Below are 22,547 nucleotides of genomic sequence, written 5' to 3' on the forward strand. Positions count from 1 at the left end.
GAACTTCCTAATTAAATGGATATTTTTTTAAGATAAAGGCACTTGGAAAAATAATTTCGTGTTTTTCTTTGAAGCTAGATTAAATCACAAACATATACTTCATGTGATCACTCAAAAATATTACTTTGTTTTGGAGTTCCTGTCGTGGCTCAGCGGTCAGCAAAACCAACTAGCAACCATGAAGACACAGGTTCGATTCCCGGCCTCGCTCACTGAGTTAAGGATCCAGCGTTGCCATGAGCTGTGGTATAGGTTGCAGACGCAGCTCAGATCCTGTGTTGCTGTGGCTGTGGTGTAGGCCGGCAGCTACAGCTCCGATTCGACCCCTAGCCTGGGAGCCTCCATATGCTGCAGGTTTGGTCCTAAAAAAAGACCAAAAAACCCCCATTACTTTGTTTTAATTATCACTGTAACTTCAATACCAATAATAGAATCTGGCACCCAACAGTCACTCAATAAATATTTGTTGAATAAATTTTAAAAATCTACTTATTAAGTACACATTATGCACTAGGCACAGGAGACACTACAGGGAACAAGAAGATACTGTCTCTGCTCTCACAAAGCCTGAGATCAGCTGAGGCATAAAGGCAGTAAGTAAAAGGGAAATGAGCACATCGAATGTGGAAGTATTAAAACGGAGCAAGTTCTGGGCGCTACAGGAGCACCCAGGATACTCTCTAACCCAGGACGGACTGAAAGACGGAGGACAGAGTCACGGAAAACTAAGTGGAGGAAGTAATACCTGACCTGAAAAATGCGTAGGAATTGGAGGATAGAGGGTGAGGAACAAATTGCGGGGCGAGAGAATGAAGTCAGCATCAGAGGTATTAGGTTTGAAAGGACAGCTATAGCCAGCATGCCAACTCTTACTTCCCTACCTGAGAGCCTCTTCCTAGTAACCAAGGAAATAAAAATTAAAATAAGAAACCATTTTTGCACTAAGGAATTTTATTAAGAATTTTCAAAATTAAAAGCGCAGGGTTGGGAAGGGAGGATATATTAATTACTATGGCAGGGGTAACAAAGCACTCCAAACTGAGTGGCTTAAATCAATAATGGTTTCTGTCTCATAGCTTCTGTGGGTCATGAATTAGAAAGGGCACGGCCAGGACGGGGCTAGCTGGGGCTCTCATCTGGAATAGCTACAGCACTCACTCAACGTGGCCTGGTTCCAAGGGCAAGAATCTCAACAGCAAGCAAGCCGGGTGGAAGCCACATTATCTTTTATGACAATTTGTCCATTTTGTCTAAAATTTCAAATTTATTGGTACAAAATTATTCTTAATATCCTCTTATTTTTTTTAATAATCTATGGGCTCCATAGCCCTGACCCATTATTCTTTCATGGTGTTATTTATGTTTTCTCTTTTTTCTTAATCTAAGAACCAATGATGCGATCGACAAGGGATTAATCGCCAAGATAAACCGCTCATACAACACAATAACACAAAAACAAACGGCCCAATTGAAAAATGGGCTAAAGACCTAAATAGATCTTTCTCCAAAGAAGGCATACAGATGGCTCAACACTGTTAATTATTAGAGAAATGCAAATCAAAACTACACCTCACACCAATCAGAATGGCCATCATCAAAAAGTCTATAAACAACAAGTGCTGGAGAAGGTGTGGAGAAAAAGGAACCCTCCTACACAGCTGGGGGGAATGTAAACTGGCACAACCACTATGGGAAACAGTATGGAGGTTCCTCAGAAAACCAAATATACAACTACCATATGATCCAGCAATTTCATTCCTGGGCAAAAATCCAGACAAAACTACAATTCAAAAAGATATATGCAGGAGTTCCCATTGAGGCTCAGGGGAAACGGGCTAGTATCCATGAGGATGCGGGTTTGGTACCTGACCTCGCTCAGCAGGTTAAGGATCTGGTGAAACAGACCCATAAACTTTGAAAAACTTATGGTTACTAAAGGGAACAGATTGGGGGGATGGACTCGGGGGTTTTGCATTGGCATATGCACACTGAGGTATGTGGAATGACCTGCTGCAGAGCACAGAGAACTCTACCCAATATTCTGTGATAATCTATATGGGAATAAAATCTGAGAATGGATATGTATATATATGACAGAATCACTTTGTTGTGCAGCAGAAATTAACACAACCTTATAAACCAACTATATTTCAATAAAACTTTATTATATTATAATCTCTATTTTTTGCCTTTTTTTTTCTTTTTTTCTTTTTTTTTTTTTGCCTTTTCTAGAGCCACACCCATGGCATATGGAGGTTCCCAGGCTAGGGGTCTAATTGGAACTCTAGCTGCTAGCCTAGGTCACAGCCACAGCAACGTGGGATCCGAGCTGGGTCTATGACCTACACTACAGCTCACGGCAATGCTGGATCCTTAACCCACTGAGTGAGGCCAGGGATCGAACTTGCAACCTCATGGTTCCTAGTCTGATTTGCTAACCACTAAGCCACAACAGGAACTCCATATTTTTTTATTTTTAAGGTATAGTTGATTAACAATGTTTCTTTAAATACTTTAAAAGTAATTGCAAAAACATTTTTTTAAGAGAATGTAGTGAGTGTTCTAAAATCCTTGTATTATCTGAGAGTTAGATAAGGATATTGATTTAACATCCAAATAACACAAGAGTCCAAAAAGAAATGATAGAAATTAGGAAGTATTTTGAATCAATGGTAATGAAAATACTACATATGAAAAATGCGTGGGTATAGCTAAGCAGCATTTAGAGGGAGAAAAGTGTACATGTTAGAAAAGGCTTAATATTAACGACATAAATATGCATTTTAAGAATGACACAAACTATGGGAAAACCTAGAAGACATTACACTAAGTGAAATAAGCCAGTCACTTTAGAAGAACAAATACTTCGTGTTCCACTTATGTGAGGTATCGACGTTAGTTAAGCTCACAGAAACAAATTAGAAGGAGGGTTTCTAGGAGCTGTGGGGGGAGGGAGGAATGGGGTGTTGCTGTTGGAAGGGTGTAAAGTTTCAGTTACGCAAAATAAATTCTAGAACTTGCTGCACAACACCGTGTCTACGATTAACAATACTCGTTAATATGAAAAGGAGTTCCTATCGTGGAGCAGAAGAAACTAATCCGACTAGGATCCATGAGGTTGGGGGTTCGATCCCTGGCCTTGCTCAGTGGTTAAGGCTCTGGCGTTGCCATGAGCTGTGGTGTAGGTCGCAGACACGGCTCAGATCTGGCATTGCTGTGGCTGTGGTGTAAGGCCAGCAGCTACATCTCCATGTAGACCCCTAGCCTGGAAACCACCATATGCCACAGGAGCGGCCCTAAAAAGACAAAACAAACAAACAAAACAAAAAAACTTTATTCTGTACTTAAATTCATCTTTGAATCTCAAAAACTTGTTAAGGAGTTCCCATTGCGGCTCAGTGGGTTAAGAATCTGACAGTCTCCAGGAGGATGTGGGTTCAATATCTGGCCACACTCAGTGGGTTAAAGATTCAGCATTAAATAAAAATAAAAACAAATAAGCGATATGGCATTGCCACAAGCTGTGGCACAGGTAACAGAAGCAGCTGGGATCTGGCGTTACCATGGCTATGGCCTGGGCCTGAAGATCCAATTCGAAGCCTAGCCTGGGAACTTGCATAAACCACAGGTGTGGCTGTAAAAAGAAAAAAAAATTCTGTTAAGAGGGTAGATCCCAGTTATTTGTTCTTACCACAACTAAGAGGAAAAAGAATGAAATAAATAATAAAACTGACAAGGAACAATTAAAAACCCCCCAAACCGCAAGACCATAAATTAATGAACAAGAAAATAAACATAAATTGAGTATAAATACAAAGCCAAAAATTGGTTCTTAGATTAAGAAAAAAGAGAAAACAGGAGTTCCCATCGTGGCGCAGCGGTTAATGAATCCGACTAGGACCCATGAGGTTGCAGGTTCGGTCCCTGCCCTTGCTCAGTGGGTTAACGATCCGGCGTTGCCGTGAGCTGTGGTGTAGGTTGCAGATGCGGCTCGGATCCCGTGTTGCTGTGGCTCTGGCATAGGCCGGCGGCTACAGCTCCAATTTGATCCCTAGCCTGGGAACCTCCATATGCTGCGGGAGCGGCCCAAAGAAATAGCAAAAAGACAAAAAAAAAAGAAAAAAGAGAAAACACAAATAACACCATGAAAGAATAATGGATCAGGGCTATGGATCCCATAGATTATTAAAAAAATAAGAGGATATTAAAAATAATTTTGTACCAATATATTTGAAATTTTAGACAAACTGGACAATTTTGTTCAGGAAGAAAAACCTGATTAGAATTATAAACATGATGCCATATCATAAAATACTCCTGCAAAGGAAGACCTAGCCCCAGTTAGCTTTAAGGGCAAGTTCTAAAGCATATTCAAGAAAGAAAACATTCTGAGGGATTAAGATGGCAGAGTAAGCAATGGAGCTCACCTTCTCTCATAAAAGCAACAAAACCAGAACCAAGTGCTGAACAAGCTTTCACAAAATAGACTGCAAACTATCAAAAAAGATATCCTACTCCAGAAGTCAAAGAAGAGGCCACATCAAGACAGTAGGAGGGGCGATTACACACTATAAGCAACCCCATACCCACCAGGTGGGCAGCCCACAGACTGGAAAGTAACTGTACCACAGAGGCTCACCCACGGGAGTGAGAGTTCCGAGTATCTCCTGGTCCGGGCCTGGGGATCTGCCATTGGGAGGAGGAGCCCCCAGAGCATCTGGCTTTGAGGGCCATGGAGCTTGTGTGCAGGAGCTCCATGGGACTGGGGGAAACGACTCCACTCTTGAAAGGCACACACAGGCTTTCCTGTGCACTGCGTCTCAGGGCAGAGCAGAGACTCGAGAGGAATCTGGGTCAGACCTGCCTGTGGTTCTTGGAGGATCCCCTGGGAAAACAGGGGATGACTGTGGCTTGTTGTGGGGGAAGGACGTTGGAAGCAAAGGTCTTGGGAATAATCATCAGCATGTGCTCCTCCAGAGATGGACATCATGGAAAAGTCTGGCTTCAGGGCTGGGATGCCCCAGGCCAAACAACAAACTGGGTGGGAACACAGGCCTACCCATTAGCAAACAGGCTGCCCAAAGACACCCAGGCACACAGCTGCCTCTAGTCACACCCAGACACAGCCCCACGCACCAGAGGGATAAGAATCAGCTCCACCTACCAGGGGGCAGGCACCAGTCCCTCCCATCAGGACGCCTGGAACAAGTCCCCGTACCAACTTCAGCCACAAGGGGAGCAGACATCAGAAACAAGGGAGGCTACAACCCTACTGTCTGAAAAAAGGAGACCACCCCAAAAATCTATACAAAATGAAAAGGCGGAGAGTTATGATTCAGATAAGGGCATAAGGAAAAAAAAAAAAGAGAGAGAGAGAGAAACAGCTCAGTGATCTGGAGATTACCAGCCTCCACAAAAAGCACTTTAGACTGATGACAGAAAAGATGATTCAAGATCTTAGAAATAAAGACTACTGTAATAGACAGAGAACATTACATAATGATCAAAGGGTCAATCCGAGAAGAAGATATAACATTTGTAATTATATATGCACCCAACATAGGATCACCTCATTATGTAAGGCAACTGCTAACAACCTTAAAAGGAGAAATTGACAATAACACAATAATGGGGGGGACTTTAACACTCCACTTACTGCAGTGGACAGATCATCCAGACAGAAAATCAACAAGGATACACAGGCCTTAAATGATGCATTAGACCAGATGGACTTAACAGTTATTTACAGAAAATTCCATCCCAAAGCAGCAGAATACACATTCTTCTCAAGTGTACATGGAACATTCTCTAGGACAGATCACAAGCCTTAGTAAATATTAAAAAACTGAAATCATATCAAGCAGCCTTTCTTTTTTTGTCTTTTTAGGGCCGAACCTGTGGCATATGGCATATGGAGGTTCCCAGGCTAGGCATTCAATCAGAGCTATAGCTGCTGGCCTACACCACAACCACAGCGATGTCAGATCCGAGCCATGTCCAAGACCTACCCCACAGCTCACAGCAACGCTGAATCCTTAACCCACTGAGTAAAGCCAGGAATTGAACCTGCATCCTAACGGATACCAGTCAGATTCATTCCTGCCGAGCCATAACAGGAATTCCTCAAGCATCTTTTCTGACCACAACACTATATGACTAGAAATCAACAAGAAAAAAACTGCAAAAAACACAAACACATGGAGACTAAACAACATGATACTAAACAACCAATGGATCACTGAAGAAATCAAAGAGGCAATTAAAAAATACCTAGAGGCAAATGATAACAAAGACAGGACAATCTACAACATATGGGATGCAGGAAAAGCAGTTCTAAGAGAGAAGTTTATGGCAAAACAAGCCTACCTCAGGAAACAAGTAAAAGCTCAAATAAACAACCCAACGCTACACTTAAAGGAACTAGAGAGAGAACAGACAAAACCTAAGTAAGCAGAAGGAAAGAAATCATAAATATCAGAGCAGACATAAATGAAATACAAACAAAGAAAATCATAGAAAAGATCAATGAAAGTAAAAGCTGGTTCTTTGAAAAGATCAACAAAATTGATAAACCCTTAGCCAGACTCATCAAGAATAAAAAGACAGGACTCAAATCAATAAGATTCGAAATGAAAAAGGAGAAGTTTTAACGGACATCACAGAAATACAAAGGATCATAAGAGACTACCACAGGAAACTACATGTCAATACAACAGAAAACCTAGAAAAAACGGACAAATTCTTAGAAAAGTACAATTTTCCAAGACTAAACCAAGAGGAAATAAAAAAGATGAACAGACTAATCACAAGTACTAACATTGAAACTGGGATTTAAAAACTTCCAAAAAACAAAAGTCCAAGACAAGATAGCTTCACAGGAAAAGTCTATCAAAAATTTAGAGAAGAGGAATTCCCGTCGTGGCGCAGTGGTTAACGAATCCGACTAGGACCCATGAGGCTGTGGGTTCAGTCCCTGGCCTTGCTCAGTGGCTTAAGGATCTGGTGTTGCCGTGAGCTGTGGTGTAGGTCGCAGATGTGGCTCGGATCCCAAGTTGCTGTGGCTCTGGCTCTGATTTGACCCCTAGCCTGGGAACCTCCATATGCCGTGGGAGCAGCCCAAGAAAATGGCAAAAAGACCAAAAAAAAAAAAAATTTTAGAGAAGAGTTAATACCTATCCTTCTGAAAATATTCCAAAGAACTGCAGAGGAAGGAACACTCCCAAACTCATTCTATGAGGCCACCATCACTCTGATACCAAAACCAGACAAAGATACCACAAAAAAAGAAAATTACAGGCCAATATCATTAATGAATACAGATGTGAAAATCCTCAACAAAATACTAGCAAACTGAATCCCACAATACATTAAAAGGATTGTACACCATGATCAAGTGGGATTTATCCCAGGGATATTTGCAGATTTTTCAACACACCACATCAACAAACTGAAGAATAAAAACCATATGATCCTCTTAATAGATACAGAAAGAGCTTTGACAAAATCCAACACCCATTTCTGGTAAAAATCCTCCAGAAAGTGGGCAGAGAGAGAACCTACCTTAACATAATAAAGGCCATATATGACAAACCCACAGCTAAGATCATTCTCAATGGTGAAAACTGAAAGAATTCCTGTTAAGATCAGGAACAAGACACGGATGTCTGCTCTCACCACTACTGTTCGACATAGTTTAGGAAGTCCTAACCACAGCAATCAGAAAGAAAAAGAAATAAAAGGAATCCAAATTGGAAAGGATAAAGTAAAACTATCACTGTTTGCAGTTAACATGATACTATACCTAGAAAATCCTAAAGACACTACCAGAAAACTGTTAGAGCTCATCAATGAATTTGGTAAAGTTGCAGGACACAACTTAATACACAGAAATCGACTGCATTCTGTATACTAACAATGAAAGATTAGACAGAGAAATGAGGGAAACAATCCCATTTACCATCACATCAGAAAGAATAAAATACCTAGGAATAAACCTACCTAAAGAGACAAAAGACTTGCACTCTGAAAACTATAAGACACTGATGAAACAACATATCAAAGAAGACACAAATAGATGCAAAGATATACCATGCTCTTGGATTGGAAGAATCAAATTGTCAAAATGATAATACTACCAAAGGCAATCTACAGATTCAATGCAATCCCTATCAAATTACCAAAGACAATTAAAACAAAATATTTTAAAGTTTGTTTGGAAATACAAAATAGCCAAAGCCATCCTGAGAAAGAAAAATAGAGCTGGAGGAATCAGGCTCCCTGACTTCAGACTATACTGCAAAGCTACAGTCATCAAAACAGTATGTTACTGGCACAGAAACAGAAATATAGATCAGTGGGACAGGATAGAAAGCTCAGAATTAAACAGTGAACCTATGGTCAATTAATCTATGACAAAGGAGGCAAGAAAATACAGTGGAGAAAAGATGGTCCCTTCAATAAGTGGTGCTGGGAAAACTGGACAGCTACATGTGAAAGAATGAAATTAGAACACTCTCTAACACCATACACAAAAATAAACTCAAAATGGATTAAAGACCTAAATATAAGACCAGATATTATAAAACTCCTAGAGGAAAACATAGGCTGAACACTCTCTGACATAAACCACAGCACTGTCTTCTCAGATCCGCCTCCTAGAGCAATCACAATCAAAAAACAAAAATAAACACATGGGACCTATTTAAACTTAAAGGTTTTTGCACAACAAAGGAAACCCTAAAGAAAATGAAGACAACCCACAGAACGGGAGAAAATATTTGCAAAATAGACTGACAAAGGATTAATCTCCAAAGAGACTGACAAGGGAATAATCTCCAAAATTTATAAACACCTCCTGAAGCTCAATACCAAAAAAACAAACAACCCCATCAAAAAATCAGCAGAAGATCTAAACAGACAATTCTCAAAGACATACAGATGTCCAAAAAACACATGAAAAGATGTTCAACATCCTCATTATTAGAGAAACGCAAATCAAAACTACTACGAGGTACCACCTTACACAAGCCAGAATGGCCATCATCAAAAAGCCTACAAACAATAAATGCTGGAGAGGGTGTGGAGAAAAGGGAACCCTCTTATACTGTTGGTGGGAAAGTAAATTGATGCAACCACTATGGAAAACAGTACAGAGATTCCTCAAAAAATTAAAAATAGAATTACCATTTGATTCAGCAATCCCAGTCCTGGGCATCTATCCAGAGAAAGCCATGACTGGAAAAGACACATGTACCCCAATGTTCACTGCAGCACTATTCACAATAGCCAAGACATGGAAGCAACCTAAATGTTCCTCCACTGATAGACGGGTGGATCAAGAAAATGTGGTACATATACACAATGAAATATAACTCAGCCATGAAAAGGAATGAAATAATGGCGTTTGCCGTAACATGGATGGACCTAGAAAGTATCCTTTTAAGTGAAGTTAGACAGTGAGACACAGACATCATATGCTATCACTTACATGTGGAATCTAAAAAAAGGATACAATGGACTTCTCTGCAGAACAGAAACTGACTCACAGACTTCAAAAAACTTACCAAAGGAGACAGGTTTGGTGGGGAGGGATGGGCTGGGGGTTTGGGATGGAAATGTAAAATTGATGATGGTTCTAACTATAAATATAACAAAATTCACTGAGTTAAAAAAAAAAGAAAGAAAACATTCAAATTTTAGAAGAACTTTTCCAGAGAAGATGAAAATAGGGTATACTGGGAGTTTCTGTTGTGGTGAAGTGAAAACGAATCCGACTAGTATCCACAAGGATGCAGGTTCGATCCCTGGCCTCACTTGGTGGGTTGGGGATCTGGTATTGCTGTGAGCTGTGGTGTAGGTCACAGACGTGGCTTGGATCCCGTGTTGCTGTGGCTGTGTGGTGTAGGCTGATGGCTGTAGCTGTGATTCGACCCCTAGCCTGGGAACTTCATGTGCCATGACAGCAGCCCTAAAAAGCAAAAAAAGAAAAAAAAAGGAAAAAAAAAGAGAGAGTACACCCACCAACTCTTTTCTGTGACTAGCTTACCCCTGATAAAACAACCAAAGATAGAATCAGAAAGAAAAAACAGGAGTTCCCGTCATGGCGCAGTGGTTAACGAATCCGACTAGGAACCATGAGGTTGCAGGTTCGGTCCCTGCCCTTGCTCAGTGGGTTAACGATCCGGTGTTGCCCTGAGCTGTGGTGTAGGTTGCAGACGCGGCTCAGATCCTGAGTTGCTATGGCTCTGGCATAGGCCGGTGGCTACAGCTCCGATTAGACCCCTAGCCTGGGAACCTCCATATGCTGTGGGAGCGGCCCAAAGAAATAGCAAAAAAAAAAAAAAAAAAGAAAGAAAGAAATAAAATTCTGTATTTAAAATGAGATTATCATCTATCCAAAAACCCTGATAAAATCCAAAAAACCTCGTATAACAAATTATTGAGCGTAACAAGTTCTTAGAATACAAGATCAATATATTTCTTCTAGAAATAAAATGTCTATTTAGTGGCAATAGCCAATTGGAAATTGAAATTTAAAATATAAATTTAGGAGTTCCTGTCGTGGCACAGTGGTTAACGAATCCGACTAGGAACCATGCAGTTGTGAGTCTGGTCCCTGGCCTTGCTCAGTGGGTTAAGGATCCGGTGTTGCCGTGAGCTGTGGTGTAGGGTTGCAGACGTGGCTCGGATCCCGAGTAGCTGTGGCTCTGGTGTAGGCCGGTGGCTACAGCTCTGGTTAGACCCCTAGCCTGGGAACCTCCATATGCTGTGGGAGCAGACCTAGAAAAGGCAAAGAGACAAAAAAGAAAAAAAAAGAAAGAAAGAAAGAAAGAAAAAACACAGTCCGAGCTCACTAATGAACAGAGGTGCAAAAATCATAAAATTTATCAAATCAAATCCAAAAATATATATAAAAAGAATAATAAATCATGACAAAGATGAGTTTATACCAGAATATAAGGTGGGTGTAATATCTGAAAATCAGTCAAGGTTATCCAGAATATTTACAGTTTAAAAAGATAATTGACAATCTCAACAGATGCTGAGAAAATACCTGACAAGATTAAACATTACTTATGATAAAGTTTTAGCAAACCAGGAACATATACAAACTCAGGATGTGTGTGCTAAGATACCATTAAGCTCCTCCAGAGATCCTTTAAGCTGGAGAGTTGTGTCCATCGCCAGCTGCTATAGGTACTACTGCTGAGTTCACATGTTCAGCCTTCTCTGGAGAACCGCCTTGGGACGATCAGAGGCAGCCTCTGCAGAGAACCTGAGGGTTATACACACCTCTCCCCCACAGCCAACAGCGAATGACTGCTCGGTGCCGCGTATAACTCTGTCGTGCAAGTAACACTCCAGACAGCACGGAATCAGGTTCACCTGAAACTCTATCATTGCTTAGTTCTTTCCGTTCCCTCTCCGGATTCCATCATTCACATGTCTCTCCTGAGAGCACGCCTTTTACAAATCATTTGCAGATAAACTCCTACCATTGCTTCTAGGGAACTCAACCTAAGATACCTATCAGTAAAAGTGTCCAAACTTTTAACTTTTGGCACACAAGGAAAAGAAAGGAATTTCCTGAATGTGATAACGGCCAGCTATACGGAGGAGCAGAATGAGGAAGAGGAGGGGAAAGAACAATCTATAGTCCTAATTAAACATGTAAAGCAAGAAAAGGAGACAAAAAGAATTGAAAAAGAAAAGTCACATAATTTGCAGATGAAATGACGGAGCACATGAAAAAAATCTAATAGAGTAAATATTTTTTGGAATTAATGTTATGAATATAGTAGAGTTGCTGGGTACAAAGTCAATATACAAAAGTCAACTGCGTTCTTCTATACCAGCAAACAGTAGAAATAATTTTAAACAAATATCATGTACCATCTATTTCCTGCACAGCCAAGTAAACTCCAACCATACATGGCCTTACCATAGATAACAACTATAAACTCTAGACCAAATCAAAAACAAAGAAGTAAAACCAAAATCCACAAAGACCAGAAGGTCCTGAGAGTGAAGTAATGCAGATTTGATTCCAAAAGGGAGTTAACACTTGGGAGAAGGAACCAGCATGGGCTGTTTCCTATTTCTATGGCTTTTGAGAGCAGACAGTAGTCAGAACCCTGTGCAGTGACTTAAACACCAATGAAAATCCCACAGTCCTTGTGCCCTAAAGAACTAGGGCACATAATTTAGGGCAACCATAGCCACTGGAGTATATGTCCGGAACAGAGAGAGTTATACAACCCTACATTCTGTGCATAAACTACGCCCAAGTCTCTGGCTGACTCCTGTGTGGGACAGACTTCAGCTAAGGATAAAGGAACAAGTTGAGCTTTAAGCAGCCTCCCAAGAGACTGCAGTTTGAATTCAACCAAGTTCATTACATGCTGAAACACACAAATCAAACACTCTCCTGAGAAGTAAGATTCCAGACTCTCTACAGTATACCATTCCATTCATAATGTGCATGATGCAATCCACAATTACCAGGCAAATGAAGAACCAGAGAAATGCAACCCACTCTCAAGAGCACAGATAGTCACTGGTGACCAACTCTAAGATATTCAGATACTAGAATTAGCAGACAAGGAGTTTAACACAGATATTATCAGTGACTTAAAGAAAAAAGTGCGTGCAATGGAGGAAAAGATAAGACATCTCAGAAAAGAAACAAAAACTATACAAAAGAACCAGATGGAAATTTTAGAATAGAAAAATGTAATACATGAGATTAAAAATTCACTGAAAGGTCTTTAAAGCAGAATGGAGATGACAGAGGAGAGGATCCATGAACTAGAAGACAAATCAACAGAAATTATTCTGAAATACATAGAGAAAGAGAATAAAAATAAATTTAACAGTCTCATAGATACTTATAATACCAAGAAATCTAACATATTTATAAAGAAAACTAAGAGAATTCATTGCTGGTGGATTTGTATTACAATAAATGCTAAAGGAAAACTTCAGGTTGAAGGGAGGTGATACCATTTGGAAATTTGATTTTAGGAAAGAAAGAAGAGCACTGGAAATGGTAGATAACTGGATAAATATAAAAAGACTATTTTTCTTCTTAATATATTTAAAATGTATAGGATTTATTAAAGCAAAATTATAACACTGTTTTAAAAAGTGATACAAATGATATAAAGGGCGGAGGTAGAACTGATGATAAAACATGGGCCAAGACTGTTACAAGAATTTACAAGATGCGGTATAATATTAACTCTAAATAGACTGTGAAAAGCTAATTTTTCGGAGTTCCCATCGTGGCTCAGTGGTTAACGGATCCGACTAGGAACCATGAAGTTGTGGGTTCGATCCCTGGCCTTGCTTAGTGGGTTAAGGATCCAGTGTTGCCGTGAGCTGTGGTGTAGGTCGCAGACTCGGCTCGGATCCTGTGTTGCTGTGGCTCTGGTGTAGGCTGGCGGCTACAGCTCCGATTGGACCCCTAGCCTGGGAACCTCCATATGCCATGGGAGCAGCCCAAGAAATGGCAAAAAGACAAAAAAAAAAAAAAGTTAATTTTTCAGTATTGAAACTAATGGAACAAAATCCTCAAAGCCCTGTATCTATTAAAGAAATTGCATTTGTTCTCAAAAACCTTTCCATGAAGAAAATTTAAGGCCCAGATGGTTTGAGTGGGATTTTATATCAAATATTTAAAGAATAAATAATATCAATTATATAAAACTCTTTCAGAAAACAGAGCAGGGAATGCTTCAAGTCTTTTTACAAGACCAGCAAAATCTTAATATGAATATCTATCAGATTTACAAAAAGACCCTAAACAAAATGCATAAAAAGAATAATACATCATGACGAAGTGGTATTTATCTAAGGCATATCAACTGGATCAATATTCAAAAATCAGTGTAATTCACCATATCACAAAATTTTTTAAATTGTTAAATGCTATGTTACCTCCAGACAATGGACTATTACACAGTGATAAAAAGAAATGAGCTATTGAGCCATGGAAAGACATGGAGGAAACTTAAATGCACATCACTAAGTGAAAGACACCAATCAGAAGGGATAAATTCACACTACAGCATAACTGAACCTTGAAAACATGCCAAGGTGAAAGAAGAGGAACCTAAAGGGCCATATATGGTGTGGTTCCATTTATGTGGTAGATCTAGAATAAGTAAACCTATAGAGAAAGAAAGCAGACTCAGAGTTGGGAGAAGGGAGCAATAAGAACCGACTATGAGTAGGTACAGAGTTTCTTTTTAAGGTGATCAAATGTTCTGGAATTAGTGGTGATTGCACAATTTTTTTGAATATACTAAAACTTATTGAATTATACACTTTAAAGTGGTGAATTTTACAGTTTTATGTTATGTGAATTATATCCCGATTAAAAACAACTACTGGACATAAATTAGATCAGGAGTTGCCAGGGGCTAGGACAAGCAGATTCACTACAAAAGGGCATGAGGGAACTTTCTGCAGGATAGAGAAGCTATAATCTTGAGAGTGATGTTGGTTATGCAACTATTTGCGTTTGTCAAAACTCATTAAATCGAACACTCAAAAGGATGAAATTTACTGTCAATTATGTAATGTAAATTATACTCAAATAAGCCTTTTAAACAAAGTATATAGAAAAGCTCTGCCTAAAACTGATACTGGAGCAGAGGAAACATGGATAAATCCAAATGCAGAAAGTTTTACCTTATAAAGTATGAATTAATGACAAACGATGGCCTTCATTTCCCTTTCTTTAAATTTTTTTTTTTTTTCTTTTTAGGGCCACATCTGTAGCATATGAAGTTCCCAGGCTAGGGGTCGAATTGGAGCTGCAGCTGCTGGCCTATGCCACAGCCATAGCCACACAGGATCCGAGCCACATCTGTGACCTATGCCACAGCTTGTGGCATCCTCTTGGGTATTAGTCAGGTTCTTAACCCACTGAGCTACAAGAGGAACTCCTGGTTTTCATTTCCTTTTATTAAACATACAGAAAATGTAACTTTTTTCTTTTTGTCTTTTAGGGCCACACCTGCGGCATTATGGAGGTTCCCAGGCTAGGGGTAGAAACTGAGCTGTAGCCACTGGCCTACGCCACAGTTACGGCAATGCCAGATCCAAGCCGCATCTTCGATCTACAACCGCAGCTCACAGCAAAGCCAGATCCTTAACCCTCTGAGCAAGGCCAGGTTTTGAACCTGCGTCCTCATGGAAGCTAGTTAGATTCATTTCCGCTGAGCCATGATGGGAACTCCTGGAAAACATATTTTAATGTTAAAAATGCAATACTTGAAAGATGCTTGAAATTCTCAGTGGCTTTTATAACAGTCTTTTAAAAGGCTATGCTACAAAAAAAATAAATTCATGTTACTGTGAGTTGTAGTATAAGGTCAACTTTTTTTTTTTTTTCGGTCTTTCTGTCTTTAGAGCTGTACCCGCAGCATATGGACGTTCCCAGGCTAGGGGTAGAATTGGAGCTGTAGCCACCAGCCTCCACCAGACAGCCACAGCAACACGGGATCTGTGACCTACACCACAGCTCACGGCAACGCCGGATCCTTAACCCACTGAGCAAAGCCAGGGATCAAACCCGCAACCTCATGGTTCCTAGTTGGATCTGTTAACCGCTGAGCCATGACGGGAACTCCCATAATGTCAACTTTCTTACTGTTTAGTTTTTCTTTAAAATCAGGTAAAAAAAACCCTTGAACTTCGGAAGAGAGGATGTTTAAGTAATTTATTTTACGTAAGTATGAATCTAATTTTGCGAAAACCACAAATAAAACTTACTATCTTTTGTAAAATGTGACATTTCTACTTAGAGAACATCTTAGGCTGTATTTGACATATTATTTTATTGTTGACCTTCAATTTTTTAAGAACTATGGCTTCTGAAAATCTTATAGTGTACTATTTAGGGATAAGTTAATAGTATCCACATTTTTGAAAGTTATATGCTAAGTATTTGTGTATTATAAGAAATGCTAAACTTCCAATTTTGATTTGAGTGTTTTCAGACATTGAAATAGTTTTGACTAAGTGATTTTTTTTTTAAAGAAGCTGTCTAACTTCCAGGGTTGTATTTATTTAATTGAAAAACAAAACCATTTTTTAATGAAACAGGAAATTTAGACAAAACCCTAGGATTCCTAGATATGACTTGGTTACCTTAGGGAAAGGAGGCAGGGAAAAGAATGGGATCAGGGAAATGGATACAGGAATTTCAACTGAATATGCAATTTGTTTATTTCTTTTAAAAGGATAGCTGATTCAAATTTAGCAAAGTGTTATGGTTTAACAAAATGGCAACTGTTTATCATTCTGTTTTGGAAGAGAGAAATCAGTTTGTTTATATAAGTCTCATTACCTCTTCCTTAATTTTCTTAGAAGACTCTATAAGTATCCTAATAAAAAACTTTGATACCTATATTTCTAGGTATAGAAATATGGCTACCCTCTATTATTCCAACCAATCTCACCCTAATGACATATTACAGCCAGATTAATCCATCGAGACGCAACAATAAAGTCCAATTCCAATGGCATCAAATGTAAAAGTTAGGAAGAGTGGGATCAGATCCCAAAGGGCAGAGGAGTTCAAAACCTTTTTGGATTCAAATAGTCTCTCCATTTATCTGAGCCTGAGTTTATGTATAGGTTAAAAATGGTAATAACTACCTCACACAATCCTTAGAAGGATTAAAAATGACTTTTTACATGAAAGCATCTAGCAACGTGTTTGACATATGATCACAATAAATATTAGTTCCCTTCACCTATTATTAATCACCACAGTCGTCTAACACATGCTATATCTAAGTTTTTTAAAAGAATCTTCTCATATATTGTCAAATAACCTATGACAAAGGAGGCAAGAATATGCAATGGGGAAAAGACACTCTCTTCAACACGTGGTGCTGGGCAAACACAACAGCTACACATAAAAGAATGAAATTTTCTTATACCATTTTCAAAAATAAACTCAAAATGGATTAAAGATATAAATGTAAGACCAGAAACCATACAACCCCTAGAAGAAAACACAGAATACTCTTTGACATAAATCATAGCAGTATTTTTTTTTTTTGGATCTCTCTCCTAAGGCATAGGAAACAAGCAAAAATAAACAAATGGGACCTAATTAAACTTAAAAGCTTTTGCACAGCAAAGAAAACCATCAACAAAATGGAAAAAACAACCAATTGAAGGGGAGAAAGTATTTGGAAATGATATGGCTGATAAGGGGTTAATAACAAAAATATATAAATAGCTCAAACAACTCAAAATAAAAAAACTGAACAACCCTGTTAAAAAATGGGCAGGAGATCTGAATAGACATTTTTCCAAAGAATATATACAGATGGCCAACAGACACATGAAAAAATGCTCAATATCACTAAACATAAGAGACATGCAAATCAAAACCACAATGAGCCATCACCCGGTCAGAATGGCCCACTTATAACAAATGTTAGAGAGGGTGTGGAGGAAAGGGAACCCTTGTATACTGTTTGTGGGAACGTAAATTGGTGCAGCCACTGTGGAAAACATCAGAGAAGTTCCTCAAAAAACTAAAACCAGAACTACCAAGTGATCCAGCAATTCCACTCCTGGGTATATGTCTAAAAAAAAAAAAAATGAAAACATCAACTTGAAAAGTTACAGGCACCCCCACCCCTGTGTTCACAGCAGCATTATTTATTTACTTTAAAAATGTTACTGAAGTGTAGTTGATTTACAATGTTGTATTAATTTCTGCTGTATAGCAAAGTGACTCAGTGATACACACATATTTTTTCATGTTCTTTCCATTATGGTTCATTACAGGCTAACTGAATACAGTTCCCTGTGCTCTTGTTGTTCATCCATTCTATGCATAACAGTTTGCATCTGCTGATCCCAAACTCCCAATTCTTCCCTCCCCACACCCTTTCCCCTTGGCAACCACAAGTCTGTTCTCTACATCTGAGAGTCTGGTTTTTTTTTAATAGATATGTTGATTTGTGTCCTATGTTAGATTCCACAGATAAGTGATATCATATGGTATCGAGTATAAGTTTAATAATTTTGAATTACTATGTTGCACAACCTGAAACAAATATAATTTTGTAAAACAATTATACCTCAATTTAAAAAAAAATCTCTTCTTTGTTCTTACATGTCCCCTTGAGTTTTATTTCCCTGATCAGTTTCATCTCATTATTCCAGTTCTCCCACCTTAAATTTCTGCCCCCATATCCATCATCTACTCCTATTCTGCTTAATCTCAAGGCCCAGCTCAAATTCTACTTCTTGACTTGAACCCCTACTGTTCTCAGAAACCAGTGCCAGACAATTGATCACTTAATTGTTCTTTGTTTATATTTAAATTTTTATTTTAATTGTTAATTACCAAGTGCATCAATACACACTATCCTTGTTTTAAGAAGATACTAATAACGCAAAGCTATAGAGCTCTCTATTCTCATTCCCAGACCACTCTTTTAGGGAGCCAATACTGTTTGCGGTGTATGCTTGACCTACAATTACATGCTCGCACAAATGCAGTTTTGCTTCATCTCTTTTTATTATACATGTATGGTATCGAATTGTACATGATGCTCTATAACTTGCTGATTTCACTTAATGCATCTTGGAGGTCTTCTCAGTATATACCGATACATGGGATTCACGTATTCAGCTGCTGCAGTGTTCCAGGTTATTCATTCTCTCACCTATTGGTGGGCATTAAAGTGTTCTATAGTTTTTACCTGCATAAATAATGAGATACTTCAGAGGGAAGATGACATGGGAAAATTCTGAAGTAGAAACCACAGAACAAAACTACCACTTTCGGTGAAGAGATTTTCTAACACGGTTAAGTTTGGTGAGCAGAAAGCTAAGATGCCTCTGTATCTGAGAAGTAGAGTATTTCTAATGTACATTATAATTTTCATACTCTTTTGGGCATTCACTAGGACCATTTTCATAGTTTTGTTTGGCAAAATACAGTGCTCATTATGTGGTGTAAGAGAGCCCATGCAGGACTGGATACAGTACCTGCCTTTTCTTTGCACTGGAAGTAATCATTTTCTCCATTAACTCCAAACACCAGAGGGCAGCAGCCTCAGTATTAATTAGCAATAATGCAGAGAGCAACTGACTAATGAAAAAAATGCTTCAGTAAAATTGTCACTAAATTACTAATCAACCTTTATTTGGAGAAAAGTATTCTTCAAATACAGAACATATGCATGAAATAGATAAAAACAATTAAATAAGCAAAACATACTGACTTTCCACAAGAATAGATGAAAGAAATCAAATTTTAGATTATTCAAGGAGGGACCATGAAAATCTGAGCTAGTGGAATATAACATTTACATTCTTTGGTTAATTTAATTTATCTTATATGCAGAATTTGGAAGAACCAAATAAAGGTAAGTTCTTTTTCATTAGGTTCCCCAGGCGCTCTGATTTTTCAATAGGAGGAAAGAGATGGGGAAATAATTCTAGATTAATGATGAACCAAAAAAGGCTTCTAACGGCTTTGTACAAAACTTAAAGGAACTAAACAAAAATTCTATATGAAAGAATAAATGAGGCAAAGAAGACCCCTAAATAAAAATAGCCCGTCTCCCTATTTTGAAAATTTCAGGTGGGAAAGAAGTAGGCACTTTCAAATAAGAATCCTTCCCCTTTCAAGTATGAATATTTTTTTAATTCATAGACTTTAATTTTTAGAACAGTTTTAGGTTTACAGAAAATTGAACAGATAGTACAGACGGTTTCCATAAATCCTCTCATCCCACCCCGGGTTCCCGGTTTCCCGTTGTTAGAATCTTGTATTGATTGTACAACTACCCAATCTTATACAGTATTAGGAAGTGAAGCCTGTGGTTTACGTTAGGGCTGACTCTGTGCTGTATAGCCCTACAGGTTTTGACAAATGCATAAACCCACCATCATCGTGTCACAGGGAACAGCTTCATTACCCTAAAAAGCCCTCGTGTTCCATCTATTCCTTCCTCTCCCCCTGGTAATACCTGATTTCTTACTGCTCCATAGTTTTGCTCTTTCAGAATGACATATAATTGGAATCATACAGTACATAGGTTTTCTACAATGGTTTCTTTCACTAGCGGTCTGCACTTAAGATTTCTCCATGTGTTTTTACGGCTTGATAGCTCAGTTTTTAAAAATTAAAAGAATTACAAGATTTGAAAGCAGCTTCTTAAGAGATATTTGCACATCGCGTTTATAGCAGCTCCATTTACAAGAGCCAAGAGGTAAATACAATCCAAATGTCCACTGACAGATGAATAAACAAAAAATGTGGTATATAAATATTACTCAGGCTTAAAGAAAGATGTCTTGCCACACACTACAACATGACGAATCTTGAGGATGTTATGCTAAGTGAAATAAGCCAGTCACAAAAAGACAATACTGTATGACCCTACTTATGTGAGGTGTCTGAAGAAGTATTATGGTTACCAGGGGCTGGAGGGAGAGGAGTAAGGGGATTTAGTCAACAAATATAGAGCTTCGGATTTGCAAGATGAGTAAGTTCTGGGGAACAGTCTCACAAAAATATAAGTAAGGCTATGGAACCGTACACTTAAAAATGGTTAAGCTGGGAGTTCCCACTGTGGCACAGAGGGTTAGGGATCCAGGTTAAAGGATCCAGTGTTGCTGCAGTTGCAACAGAGGTCACAGCTGCGGATCAATCCCTGGCCCAGGAACATCCATATGCCACAGGTGTCGCTATTTAAAAAGTTAGCAAATTGTGTGTTTCACCACTAAAAAAAAAAAACTCTCAGTTTTCTGTTTTATCTTTAAGTTGATCCTCAAAATTAAAAATAATGTAAGCACTAGGTTAAGCATGTCTAAATATTGTTCACTGCATTCCTCAGTAGTGGGCCTGGTTAAAATTTCTCTCCAGGCCCATTTGTGTTTCCTGAAGGTACTCAGATCAAATGGATTTTGTTTTGCTTAAGCTCCATCAATTAATTGTTCAAAAACATGCCCCGTTGCAGTTTGCTTCATTTTTGAACGCTAACTTGCTTATTCAGGTCTGCCTGCTTTCCTTCCTCCCCTCCCCCACTCCCTCCCTGCTTCCTCCTTTTCTTCCCATTTGTGGACAGCTGCTTTTCTTTTTTTATGTTGCTCTTGCCAGAAATAACACGCCATCTTCACCATCAACCTCTTTCAGCTTTTTATTATTTATGGCAGAGACCCTGCATTCTTTTTCAGGACACATTTCTTTGCAGCCCAGGGTTGAACTAGGTGCTCAGAAGGACTGCCTGACACCAGACTCCTGGGGTGGCTTCTTCACGTCAGCTTCCCTCATGGTTCCTATTTCCTTTTGCTGTAGGTTTCTTAAACTTTTAAGTTTTCTACTGCATTTAGTAGGGGGTGTAGAGATATAGGTGGTGGTGGTTGTTTTTTTTCCTTAGCTTTCAAGAGCTCATTCTTCTTCCTGTCCCTTTTTCATAGCATATTTACTCATTTGATGGAATAACTATCTTTTCAAACGGAAGTTACAAATATTAAGGTCTTATGTTCTCTTGTTTACCCGTTTCTTTCTGGGTCCATTGCTTTTTCTTATTTTTTCATGCCGCTTGTTTTCTTTATATAATTTGATCCTTTTGTTAGTCATTGATAACCACAGATTTTTCTGGGAAGCTGGTATGGGTTTTCTTTGTTTTGGTATTATATAGACACATTTTCTGCCAATCTCTCCTTAGATAGAATGGCCAAGTGAGTGCTCTGTTTGTGAGCTGGGCTTATTGTTCCAGAGATTTTATTAGCACTAATTACATTATTTAAGCTTTCAATGGAATAACTAAAACTAATGACGTCATGACATTTAGGCAGGGTGGAAAACAATGAGAGTGAGCCCTCACTTTTCATAGCATGTATTTGACAGATCATATCTACAATAAATCAAGGAATAGTGGTATTGGCATATTATTTATTCTTTTGATGGTAATCACGAGAATAAAGACAGGCAGTTAAAACTGGTTTGTAAACTGAGGATGAGAAGAAGCAAGCAAGAGTATTGCTTTCCATTAAATTCTTTTGTGCCATTTTTTAAAATCATAAGCACCTATTTCTTTGAAATAAATAAATTTAAAAATAAAATGGCAGGAACTCCCATTGTGGTTAAGAACCCGACTAGTAACCATGAGGATGAGGGTTTGATCCCTGGGCTTTGCTCAGTGGGTTAAGGATCCGGTGTTGCCGTGAGCCATGGTGTAGGCCAGCTGCAGCCAATTCGACCCCTAGCCCGAGAACTTCCATGTGCTGCAGGGGCAGCCTTAAAAAGCCAAAAAAAAAAAAAAAAATTAAATAACTAAAAGGGCAGAAACTGAGGAGCAAATGTAAGAAATTTGGAAATAAAAAGAAAAAATGAATTTTATTCTAAATATATACACATATATAAATAAAAATCCAAACACTCGTTTATATGTACTAAATCTCTTGGATACAGGAGACTGTTGTTGCCAAGGAAACCAAAGCAACTGTTGAGCAGCAAATTCAGCTCTTTAAAAAAATTCCATGACAATTTATTT

General features: G+C 38.7%; 1 protein-coding gene across 1 annotated transcript in view; it reads right to left on the reverse strand.

The window, feature by feature from the left end:
- Positions 1 to 22,547, reverse strand: part of PGM2L1 (phosphoglucomutase 2 like 1) — a 70,618-nt gene that overhangs the window by 42,395 nt on the left and 5,676 nt on the right. The window lies entirely within an intron of this gene.

This window comes from Phacochoerus africanus, chromosome 11 (assembly GCF_016906955.1).
Source record: "Phacochoerus africanus isolate WHEZ1 chromosome 11, ROS_Pafr_v1, whole genome shotgun sequence".
NCBI classification, from domain to species: Eukaryota; Metazoa; Chordata; class Mammalia; order Artiodactyla; family Suidae; genus Phacochoerus; species Phacochoerus africanus.